The 11426-nt window shown below is 42.4% G+C and overlaps 1 long non-coding RNA gene across 1 annotated transcript; it reads right to left on the reverse strand.

Annotated features, from left to right (window-relative positions):
* Nucleotides 1-2985: 2985 nt before the first annotated feature.
* LOC310690993 lies at nt 2986-5207 on the reverse strand. The gene is made up of 2 exons (XR_014518316.1): nt 4981-5207; nt 2986-4157 (listed from the first exon to the last, which is right to left on the reverse strand). It is a non-coding gene; the product is annotated as an uncharacterized lncRNA (long non-coding RNA).
* Between the last annotated feature and the right edge of the window lie 6219 nt (nt 5208-11426).

Consider the following 11426-nt stretch of genomic DNA (forward strand, 5'->3'; position numbering starts at 1 on the left):
CCTACTTGAATTGCCACATCATGGTGACCTTCTGTAGATGCTGTTGCCTCTTTTGTGCTTGTGCAAACACCTACTCCAGGGAAAAGCCCTTGTAGAAACTGGTGGAAACCCATGACACTGTTTCTCGAGACCCATTCCATATATATTTTATTGAGCTCATTCAGCTGCACTAGTTCACTCGGAGGCAAAACCATTCAGTCAAGATAGTTGTTCTAACTTCTTTCCAACAGTAATAAAATGCAAAAATGAGTCAAGCATCTACATCTTGCACAATGAAACTCCTTGGTTAATAAGGAATAAGGAATGTTGGTGCTAAGCCCATCATATCGTCCCCAAACCACCAACAGGTCTTTGGCTGGTGTTGGCTATGCTCCCGTAGCTTGGATTTACTAGTGCTCACCTGTCGAATCACAGGATTCTCCAGGCAGAATTCCTCCATTAGGATGGACACTTACCCATTGCCAAGAAGGAGGAAGTACTGTCTATCATCTTTCCAAAAAAGAGAAAGAAGGGCACTAATTTGCATAACTGTTGCATATGCTAATTTATATGTATGAATGGATATTTAGAATTAATTACTCTAATTGAAGTAGGAATATAATCTCACCATATCAAATAAGAAGGTGATCAGGTGACCTGTGTGCCTGCTCTGCTTGCTGCCCAGCTGCTCAATGTTGATGGGCAATTTCAAGGTCCCTGCTGCCCTCCCTTGTTAGGAAACCTTATCTTTATATTTAAACTGGACTTGGACTTGGACAGATATCCTCCTCCAGCTGTCAGCTGTCCAGTACTAATTACCACTGTATGGCATCAATGCAATGTGGCCATAAAACAACAGCATTACATGTCCGCTAACAAATACTGTCAAATGCTAAATAGCTGCCTAATGACAAGCTTCCCTGGAAAAGATCTTGCACACCCACTGTTGAACTTCATCTGTAATATTCAGCCTAAGTAAAGGGACTGCTGTTTGCTTTCTAGGCTACCCTCTCAATTTACAATAAGTGATGGGGAACCCCAACAGTGTCTCACATGTATAAGGTTGTGCAAGACTTTTTGTGGTAAATAATTCAATTCATTTTTGTTAACAAACACCTCATTTATTAGATTTGCATACATTCCACTATTAATTTGTTAAATCCTTTATTTTATTTGGTTATTTTTTATTACAGAGAAAACCTGCTGTTGTTCCAGGGCATTAGTGGAAAATAAAATTGTGATAGCTACAAAAAAAGCCTCTCCCTCAAAAAACCCCCCCACAGACACACATTGCCACAATGTTTAGGTTATTCTGTGATTTAGAAAATGGTGGCCTCCAGGTGACAGATGCTGAAAGGATTTCTGCTGCCACCAGATAAGGTAAGTATCCCCTCCCAATGAATGAGGAATGGGTATGTATGTGATAATGGAAATTTGCCTCATAGCAAATAACAATAACAAATGGGTATGATTGTTAGCATTTTGTAATGTATGAAAACTGAGCCCCATCATGCAGTTCAAAATGTCATTCATTACAAAATGAATGTGTACCGCTGATAAGGTGTTCCACTCAGCCATATGCTGAGGTTCTTTGGCAAAGAATTCAAGGTGGAAAGTGTTTCCTAGAGGAAGAGAATCTGGTAACTGCTACAACATATTATTATAGATTTGGGGGTCCCTCACCACCCTCACCTGGCTGGAAGCCACAACATCCGAGGATGGAGAACAATAGCACAGGGACAGGGGCAGCCCAAGACATTGTGGTATCTGAGGCAGACCCCTACATGGTGCCCCCCTCCACCAGGGAAGAAGGGGTGAGAGAAGATTGACACTGGGAACAAGGAAGGAAGGAGGACTGACATCAGGATCTGCTGCTTCAATAACTTCTGCCACCTGAGGCAGTTGCCTCACATTGCCTTATGGGTGGGCCGGCCCTGGTCAGGGGAGTTATTGTTGGAGGAAGACATTTGGCTGATGCTGGAAGCTGGAGATACTCTGTGCTGGATCCAAAGCTATGACCTGGGGATCTCCCTGGTAACCCAATGCCAAGATTTGTGGAGTGTTAATGCTGTGAGCCCCCCTATACTATGCTAAGGTTCATTATAAGCATAAATTAAACCATCTATCCTGAAGACACCACAGTCTCCACTGACATTCATTCATTCAAACCTTCATGCCAAGGAAACTGAACTCTGGGTGGGCACAGGCATTCCTGAAGCATCTCACTGCTCAGAGATTGGGGCGTGAGTAACAATAGTTAGCCGTGAAATAGCAAGCGAGCTGTCAAATACAGTCAAATACCGAATCACAGATATCAAATACTCAAATAAAATATAGTTTTCAAATACAGATCTAAGTTACAAGCATTCAGAGAGTTGCTGGACGACAGGCCATGGACATTTGTAGCAGAGGAGAATTTTGGGAAGCAAATCCATTGCCATTCTGTACTGCAAACTTTGGGTGTTCTGAAATGCAGCCATTTACATTCACTCCTAGGCATAAATGTGAAGTGCTCACATTGGGGACAGTGTGGTAAAGAAGGAAATACTTTCCCTCCATTTCTAGCAATGGGTAACCTGTGGAAAGTAGACTTTAGTTCCCATTTACAGAGTATGCAGAAGGCAGGCCTGGACTGCTTGACTCTTTAGTTCTCTTTTCCCTCTTATAACGTGGATGGCGCTGTGGTCTAAACCATTGAGCCTCTTGGGCTTGCCGAATCCCCACGACAGGGTGAGTTCCCATTGCACTGTCCCAGCTCCTGCCAACCTTACAGTTTGAAAGCACGCCAGTGCAAGTAGATAAATAAGCACCACTGCAGCAGGAAGGTAAATGGTGTTTCTGTGCTCTCTGGTTTCTGTCACGGTGTCTCTCTGTGGACAAATGTTGGCTCCCTCAGCCTGAAAGCAAGATGAGCACCACAACCCCATAGTCGCCTTTGACTGGACTTAACTGTCCAGGGATCCTTTACCTTTTACCCTGTTATAAAAACTACGCAAGACACTCTCGTTTAAAGAACATGTAACTTTTACTTAGCGTACTCGCAGTTGTGGATTAAATATATATGCAATGCAGGTGGGTGTTTCTTTTAGTTGCTAAAACATCTGACATAGATTAACCTGTTACAGACAACTAACATTTACAGACTGACTGATATGCTGACTCTGATCAGGGCAGACAGCAGCACTATACAACATACTTGCTGCTCTAACTGTTCATACTCACAAGACTGTTAATAACTGAACCAACTGAAATAACTGCCACAGAGTACATGACATCACAGCAGTCCTACAACCCTTTCAAACATTAACCCTTTACATATGCATTTTGGATGCTAACATCCAACACAGGCTTCATCCTCTCCAACAGGGATCTCACAAGGGTGCAATTTGTCTCTATATGTAAAGTATGCAGAGATTCACTGCAGCATGGTCTTTGCAATATGCCGTTCCACACAGGCATTCTGTAGTAATATAACAACACAGGGCCATATATCAATAGTCTGTCACCGAATGATTTTCATCCAACACGCAACTAAGCATAGTCTTTTCCAGGAGGTTTCAAAAAGTGTATGTGAGATTTGTAGAAAGCAGGATTTTATTTGGGAATTCTGGGTTGTTGTTGTTGAAGAAAATTTTTCAATAAGTTTTCCCTGAAAGGCATTATGGAAAATGGGCTTTTGGCCACCCTGGCTGTGCTACTGTGGTATTTTAATTTTTTGTGTGTGTGGAGGGAGGGAGGGGGGATGTGGCTCCACTCCCTAAAAAGCTGGAGAATACAAGTGGGTCCAGAAGAATGGAATTTTGCCTTGTAAAAAAAACAAAAACCCTACTCCAGAAAAGCTGGTGTATGATGACAACCAGATGCTTCTCTGATTTTATCCTTCATCTCTTCCAGAGGTATATATTGGCTGTGTCTGGGGTATTTCTCTTTTCCCAGACAGAAATCATTTCTGGCTTCTATCGAAGTAGAAGCACTTTTCTCAGAGGCAACCTCAGACATCAGCTTGAATTCACTGTTTTGCTAGAGATTCTTAAGGCAAACTGTACAGGTCCAGACTCCCGCTGGCAAAAGTGTATCCGTTTTGCTCCCTGCAGTGGGTTCTGAAAGTTCTTGCAGTTCAGAATTTATTGCAGCTATTCGCTAGTCATAAAGCAGCATAGCCATGGCCAGCCATGAGCCTAGCAGGAGGTAAGCAGACAGTAATGAGAGCCTGGTACTGGACCAGCTCCAAGTCCAAGGGGGCCCTGACACAGCCCTCCATAAATGATGGTGACAGTAAAGGTGCTCTAAGGATGGCTGGGAGCTTTGCATTTTAGGTTCATGCAATGCTGCAGAGGACCCAGTGCAACGTTACTCCAGGGCATTCTGGTAAATTTAAATGATGGCTCACAGACTCAGCCTAGTATGAGGTATCCAGAGAAGGCATTAGTGCTGGTGGACCCTGATTAGACTGTGATGGCTGTCTTCGGAAAATAATAATAACACTACTACTACTACTACTACTAGCAGCTTCCAGTAAAATATAAAAACATAATAAAACAGCAAACATTTAGGACTTTAAAGGTATGTGCTAGCTAGCACCTTAAAACTGTACCTAGAATTGAATGGGCAGCAACTCCAGTTCTTTCAAAATGTCAGGAAAATCCACCAGGCTGAACCTCTTAAAATTTTGGCAGGTGATTTCTGTCCTCATTATACCTTATCACTGTCAACCCTACATCTGAGTCCTGTGACTTACTAGGCAATGTCCAAACGCTTTCATGCCTATCTTCATGGCTATGAGGACTCCAGCCCATTTGAGGGAGAGAGAGAGAGAGAGAGAGAGAGAGAGAGAGATATCTTTTTCTCCATCTTCCAACAATAATAAAAATCAGCAAAAGCAATGCCATCAATAATCATAAGACTGAAAAATATGAAACAGTGGCACAATAAAACAGTCAAGCACCAGAGGACAGAGGAAAATGGAAGCTAAAAACAGACTCACAAAACATATGACACTACCTTGTGCTCAGTCAGGCTGCTTGGACGCATTGACTGGCACTGTTGACGATATGAATGGCAGCAGCTTTCTGGAATCATACTGCCAAAGTAGAAGTGACTGTCAGATGTGTTATTTTGCATCTAACTTGCAGGGTTGTAGTTGTTTTAATGCCAGCTGCAGCCAGCTGGCTCTTCTCTTCTGACACCACTTTACAACTTAAAAAGAAAGAAAATAACCATGCCAAGCACATGCAGTTTCACATTTTAAACTCACTGAAATCATAGTATCATGGTGACTAGAGAAATAAAATGGAGTTTGCCTATGCTGAATGGTATTTCTTTGGGAACCAGCAGCATTTTGCTATAAAGGGGGAAATAGGTTTAAATTAAAAATAATAAAGTATCCGTAACCTCATACTTGATTTGCTTGCTGTGCTGCCCCAACTGTAAAGTGTTTCTAAAAATAAGAAGGTGGTGATATGGGGTGTGTTTGCTGCCGTTCCCATATTTCTCTCAGGAAATGGTTGAGGTCACCCCAGAATCCTCCCTGAGAAATTCATGATTTCTCTGCACATTTTGAATTGAGCCAAAGTGACTTCATCCATCAGTACACCCAGAGTTACTCTAGACCATTTCCATACATCTGCGGGTGTTTCCTTGGTGTTTTCTGTGGAATAACTACCTTTCATTCAGTCACTTTATACATAGGAAACTGCCTTATATGGAGTCAGAACTTTGGTTCATCTAGTCTGGTGTTGTTGACCCTGAATGGCCGTGGTTCTCTTGGTTTTCAGACAGGAGTTCTTACCAACTGTACCTAGATACACCAGGGAATCTTTTGAACATGGGACCTCTTGCAGGATTGGCCACTGAGGTATTGCATGATCTACGTGATCTCAAATCATTGCCCTCTGGTGCTTTTCTTGTGCTTTCTCTGTCTTTTCTCAGCAGCAGGGGTGGGAAATAAAACTTTTTGAGAAAGAAGAAAACAGCAGTACAATATTTCCACATGAGTATAGCCTTAGCACTACATCCCCATCTTCTCAAAAAGGCATCGTTTTGATATGTGCAATGATATATCCAGATGTTGAACCAGTCAACATACACCTGTATAATTACCTTTCCTGTAGGTGCCTTTTTGGGAATACTTCCATTGATCTTTTACATTATACTTTCCCACCTATATAGCTCAGTTGGTTAGAGCATGGTGCGAATAACACTGAGGTTGCAGGTTCAATCTCTGTATGGAACAGTCACATATTCCTGCATTGCAAGGGGTTGGACTAGAGTCCGGCCTTTCGCAATCTGTGGGTCCCCAGATGTTGATGAACTACAACTCCCATCACTCCTAGCTAGCAAGGCCAGAGCTCAGGGATGATGGGAGTTGTAGTCCAGCTACATCTGGGGACCCACAAGTTGAGAACCGCTGGACTAGACAATCCTCAAGGTCCTTTCCAACTCTACAATTCTATGATCTTTTAATATTCCAGAGGTAGCCAACCTGGCAACTTCCATATTATGATGGACTATCATTCTCATCATCCTTGACCATTGGCCATGTTGGCTGGGACTGAATGTGTTCTACTGCAAATTTTAAAGCATGATTCAAAAAACCTCCACTGCCTTTCTTGTATTTCCAGTTGGCACCATTTTACCACCATTTTAAATAAGGTTTCTAGTGTCATTTTTTGGTCTACTATTGAATGTTAAAGGTAAGCACTGAAACTTGAGTGGTGTTTTAGTGCAATTCTTTTAAAAAAACAACTGTTTTGCAAGCAGGTTTCAAAATGGCATCCTCAGATGAAATGTCCCTCCTAATGCCAGCAGTCATGCCCACCAGTGTGAATGAGATGTAGCAGAGGAAACTACAACAAAACCGCAATACCACTTAAAGTGTGGAACATCAGTTGCAATTCCATTCACAGAAGAAGGGCAAAGACTGGACAGGGCTTGGAGCTGCCCGTATGAAGCCAATCTAAGGTTTAATTGGCATGCAGACTTGCAGAAAATAACCACTGATCATCTCTAGGTCATCCCATGCCAACAGAACTTGTGTTTGAATAACGTGGGCAGTGACTTGTAAGAGACGGAAAGCTTCATATTACATCCATAATGTGCACAACAGAAATTAATGCAAGCAGCCATAACATGATGTTTTTTTATAGTGCTTGGTCCTGTCAAGTCTTATTTATTTAGCCTTTGATCTTCTGTTTTAATTTAATTAAATGGGGTGGAAGAATATATCAGTGTCATGGTGGGACAATTTCATCAACAGCTGCTAATGATTCATTTCGTACATTGCCACACACACATATATCATACTGGATTAGGTTGGCCCTTAGCAATGAGACAATTATTTCTCATTAGTGGTCACCAGCAAGATTTCCCATGGCTTTTAGGTGACTATAATTTTCAAATTTAACAAACCTCTCAATTCCCCTTCCTTTTCTTGTAAAACACACACACACAGAGAGAGAGAGAGAGAGAGAGAGGGAGAGAGGGAGAGAGACCAAACCATGACTGTTACAGCAACAAAGAAAGAGGGTGGTCAGGCCTGGTAAGCCTTTAAACTGAAGGAGAGAGGTTGAGGATGTACACTCGAATGGGTCCCACAATCTAAATGACACCTATTCTCACTCTGCAGCTGTGTTGATCACATCTGTGCTACACATCTGCTGTACAGATGTGTGAAATCAGCATAAGGGTAGTGTCTACATCCACTGCCAGTGAGAGCTATTTTGGCTTGCATTTTGCCTGTGAGCCTGTGTGAGTCTTCCATTTTAGCAGTTGGGCTGTCTGAAATGATTTTGCTGCCCCAGGTGAGATTAATCACCTATATAGGCATCTTGGTCTATGCAAAGGGAGGCAAATTATACTTCCCCATCCCCTCAAGGCTTTCCTGATCTTGTAGTGTGGTACAGCAGTTAGGGTATTGGACTAGGACCTGGGAGAGGAGAGTTCCAGTTACCACTTGACCATGAAGGAAGCTCACTGGGTGACCTTGGGGTCAGTCATTGCCTCTCAGTCTAATCTTCCCCACAGAGTTGTTGTGGGGATTAAATGAGGAAGGGAAGAATCATGTATAGTGGTACCTCGGTTTACAACCATAATCCATTCTGAAGATCCATTTGTAAACCAAAACAGGTTGTAACTCAAGGCACGCTTTCGCCAATGGGGCCTCCAAAAATAATTCGTTCGTAATCCAAAACAAATGGGTTGTAATCCAAAAAAAGGTTGCAAACCGGGGCACACACTTCTGGGTTTGACGTGTTTGCAATCCAAAACGTATGCAAACCAAGACGTATGCAAACCAAGGTACCACTGTATGTCCCTTTAAGATCCTTGGAGAAAAAAGGTGGGAGATATTGCTGTTGTTGTTGTTGCCCTTTGCAGGGGAACTCAAAGGGACACTTACAGCACCAGGATCCTTAGAGCAATAGGAATGGGTTAAGGGAGAAACTGTCCTCTCCCTTTATATGATTTTTCCAGTTACAGGCCCCTTCCCCTGCTCTGTACAAACAAATGGGCCCTTTTGCTCCATTCATTTGTGGAATGAAGAAAGGGGGAATTGACTGCAGCCTGAAAAACAGATATCTGGTGTATGTGTTTAAATTCCTCCTTGAAAGGTTTCCTGAGTAGCCTGGAGCCCTGAAGTTCTACTCCTTGGGCAGCCATCTGTCCTGACTATAGGGATTTTGTAGAACTAGAATAATCATAATATTATATGGAGGCCCTTTCTGAGGTTTAATGGTCCTGAGTGCCATGATAAATGTTTGGATTTTTGCCTGCACTTGGCTTCTTTAAAATCTCCTTCAGCTCAGAGTGTGGAATTCCATCGTCATAAAATCAGTGAAGAAATAGCCAAGGCCCCTTTCAGAGGAAAATTTAGTAGCACAGGTAGCCAAGTCACCATGAGAAGCAAGCTTCCTTTGCAGGTCAGATTAGTGTAAAGACAAGGCTGAATGGGGAGAGGTGGGGAGTCCTATGCCTGGGACTGCAGGCATTTGGATGGAACTGCCTTTGTACACTTTAAGACAGGAACGTATGGCGACCTACCTTAGAAGGGTGTTGTGGTACAAAGATTAACACGGAAAACAAAATAATAAAAGACAATTTAAGACTGCCTCAGATGACAGATAATGTGTGTCATTAGCGATGAGGCTAGTCAGTGTCACTCACTATCCAGAACTGGACAAATCACAGGCTCCCATTATATGCAGGGTTGCATGGAGTGGAGGACTCTCACATAAGAGTTAATTTATATGCCAGCAAACCCAAGCCTTTGGACTTCACTTCAGACTGTAGGTGATTTGCATGATGGAACATTCCTCTCTTTAAAAACGAACAAACCTCCACACAACAAAATACACAGCCATAGGTAATGACAATTCTGTCTGGTGATCTTTTACACCACCTGTGCTATGTCATCATTATGATGAGGATGTTATAGAAGCGCACAGCGTCTTATTCTGATGTATACGCTCTGAAGAAACTTAGAAATAAAGTCTGTCTTTAAAAGCATGAAGTCCTGTGGGGTTCCATGGGGCTTGCTCTCAGGTAAATGTGTACAGAACTGCAGCCTAAAGCCCACTTTGTTGACCACGCTCTCAAAAGTTAGCCACCACAGAAAAGCACTCTGCAGATGCTCAGAGAGCCCCTCCTTAAATCTTCCTTTGCTGTTCCTGGCATTCAGACCAAGAACTATGGAACCTTGGCAAGCCAAAGCTCACAGGAAACGAAAGATTGTCTCCCTCCATTGCTTAAGAAAGAGCAGCAACACGAGCACGCCATTGCCAACTGCCTTCGCACTACACACCCCACAACCTCTCGCTGCAGCTCACAGCACCTTCACTAAAGATAACCCCAAGCCAGCAATGAAACTGCGCCTCCCGGAAAGCCATGTTACGCAAATATGCAGCATTCTGATTGGCTGCTGTGACGTCTCACTCCAACCCTATAGAACATTGTGCAGCAGTGTATTCTGGCCGTTCCTTTTTTTTCCCTCCCCCTCCAACCCCCGTTCCGCTTTTGCTCCATAGCCTTATGAATGGGTGCGTTTGTTCCTTAAAAATAAAATAAAATAACCCAGCGTGCTGAATAAATAACTACCCGTCATAATGTCCCCCTCTCTCGCCTAGGCATCTCCCACTAACAATTTAGCCCTTCTGATATTATGCCACGTAATGAATTAGGCTTTAAAAGAATTGGTTGACGCTTTCACGTTGCCAGGTCTAAATTATCTCCTGCTGGCTGATGTATAGACATTAAATTGTAACTCTGATTTGAAAAGAAATTAGAGAACAGTAATAATAATTTATTAATGTGTATTTTCACTGTTAGACATGATGTACTATATATATCGCGTGCGCGTGCGCGTGTTCGTTCTTCCCCACCATTCTAAAACAGGAGATGTTCCTACCTTATGTGATGAAATAACTGGATTCTGGCCATCTTTAACACACGTTGGGAAGACCACAAACTTTGCACATTTATACCAGGAATAAAAGGAGTTGTGGGCGCGATCCAAGAATATGTAATCCTGAGAAACAACCTCCTATACAATTCCAAATATTGTTGGTCGGCTGGGGATTTTTGATTCACCTTCATTTTGAGGGTTATCCTCTTCAATAGATAAGAATCTTGGAGGAAACGTTATATTTTTCGAAATCGGGGGTATTTCGCCAGCAAACATCTCAAGCGCCCTTCCCAAAGGCTGATTATTACAATTCATACGTGTGTGCGCGCGTTACACGAAGAGCTATTCTATTCTATAAGCTGTATGCGAGATACCATGACTGCATTCCATTCAAAACAAGGACAGTCTGAATATTTGTTATATTTATCGGTCGCTTCATGTAAGGAGCCTCTTCTAAACGACGTACAATAATACAAAGCAAACATGGAAACTTCAAGTCCAATTGAAATCTAGTTGACTTCCGTAAAGAGATGTTGTACCCTACTAGACAAAATTATGCTTATAAACTGCTGTGATCTCTTTGTTTAACAAAGCTACCCCTAATCTGGAGGATTTCTCCCATTCTTCTAAATATTAATTTGTAGACGGAAAAGGTAAACCTGCATAAATGACAGGCGCAAATCATCTAAAAAGGAAAACATTGGTTTGTCTTTGTCTTTACTTTGGAACGTAATCTGCCAATTGAATTAAATGGGGGAGGACGACTCCCTCCCACATCCATAGGTGGGATCGAGACGGCAAGGTTTGCACATATATAGTCATTCGGATGTCAAGTATAACTAATTTCCAGGTAATTTCCAGGTAAGTATCCCACTATCGCAGCCTAAATTATTGGCGAAGGGTCGAAAAGAACGAAAAATTATACTATTCATGGAATGATGCGTTGGTCACAACGGGGGGGAAAACAAGAAACAAGCACATTTCTTTCCTCACTGTAGCCTTTATTACGATAAATTGCTAATAGTTACTCTGTTACCCCTATATATAAAAA

The sequence above is a fragment of the Podarcis liolepis genome (genome assembly GCF_965112155.1).
Source record: "Podarcis liolepis genome assembly, chromosome: 13".
Lineage (NCBI taxonomy): Eukaryota > Metazoa > Chordata > Lepidosauria > Squamata > Lacertidae > Podarcis > Podarcis liolepis.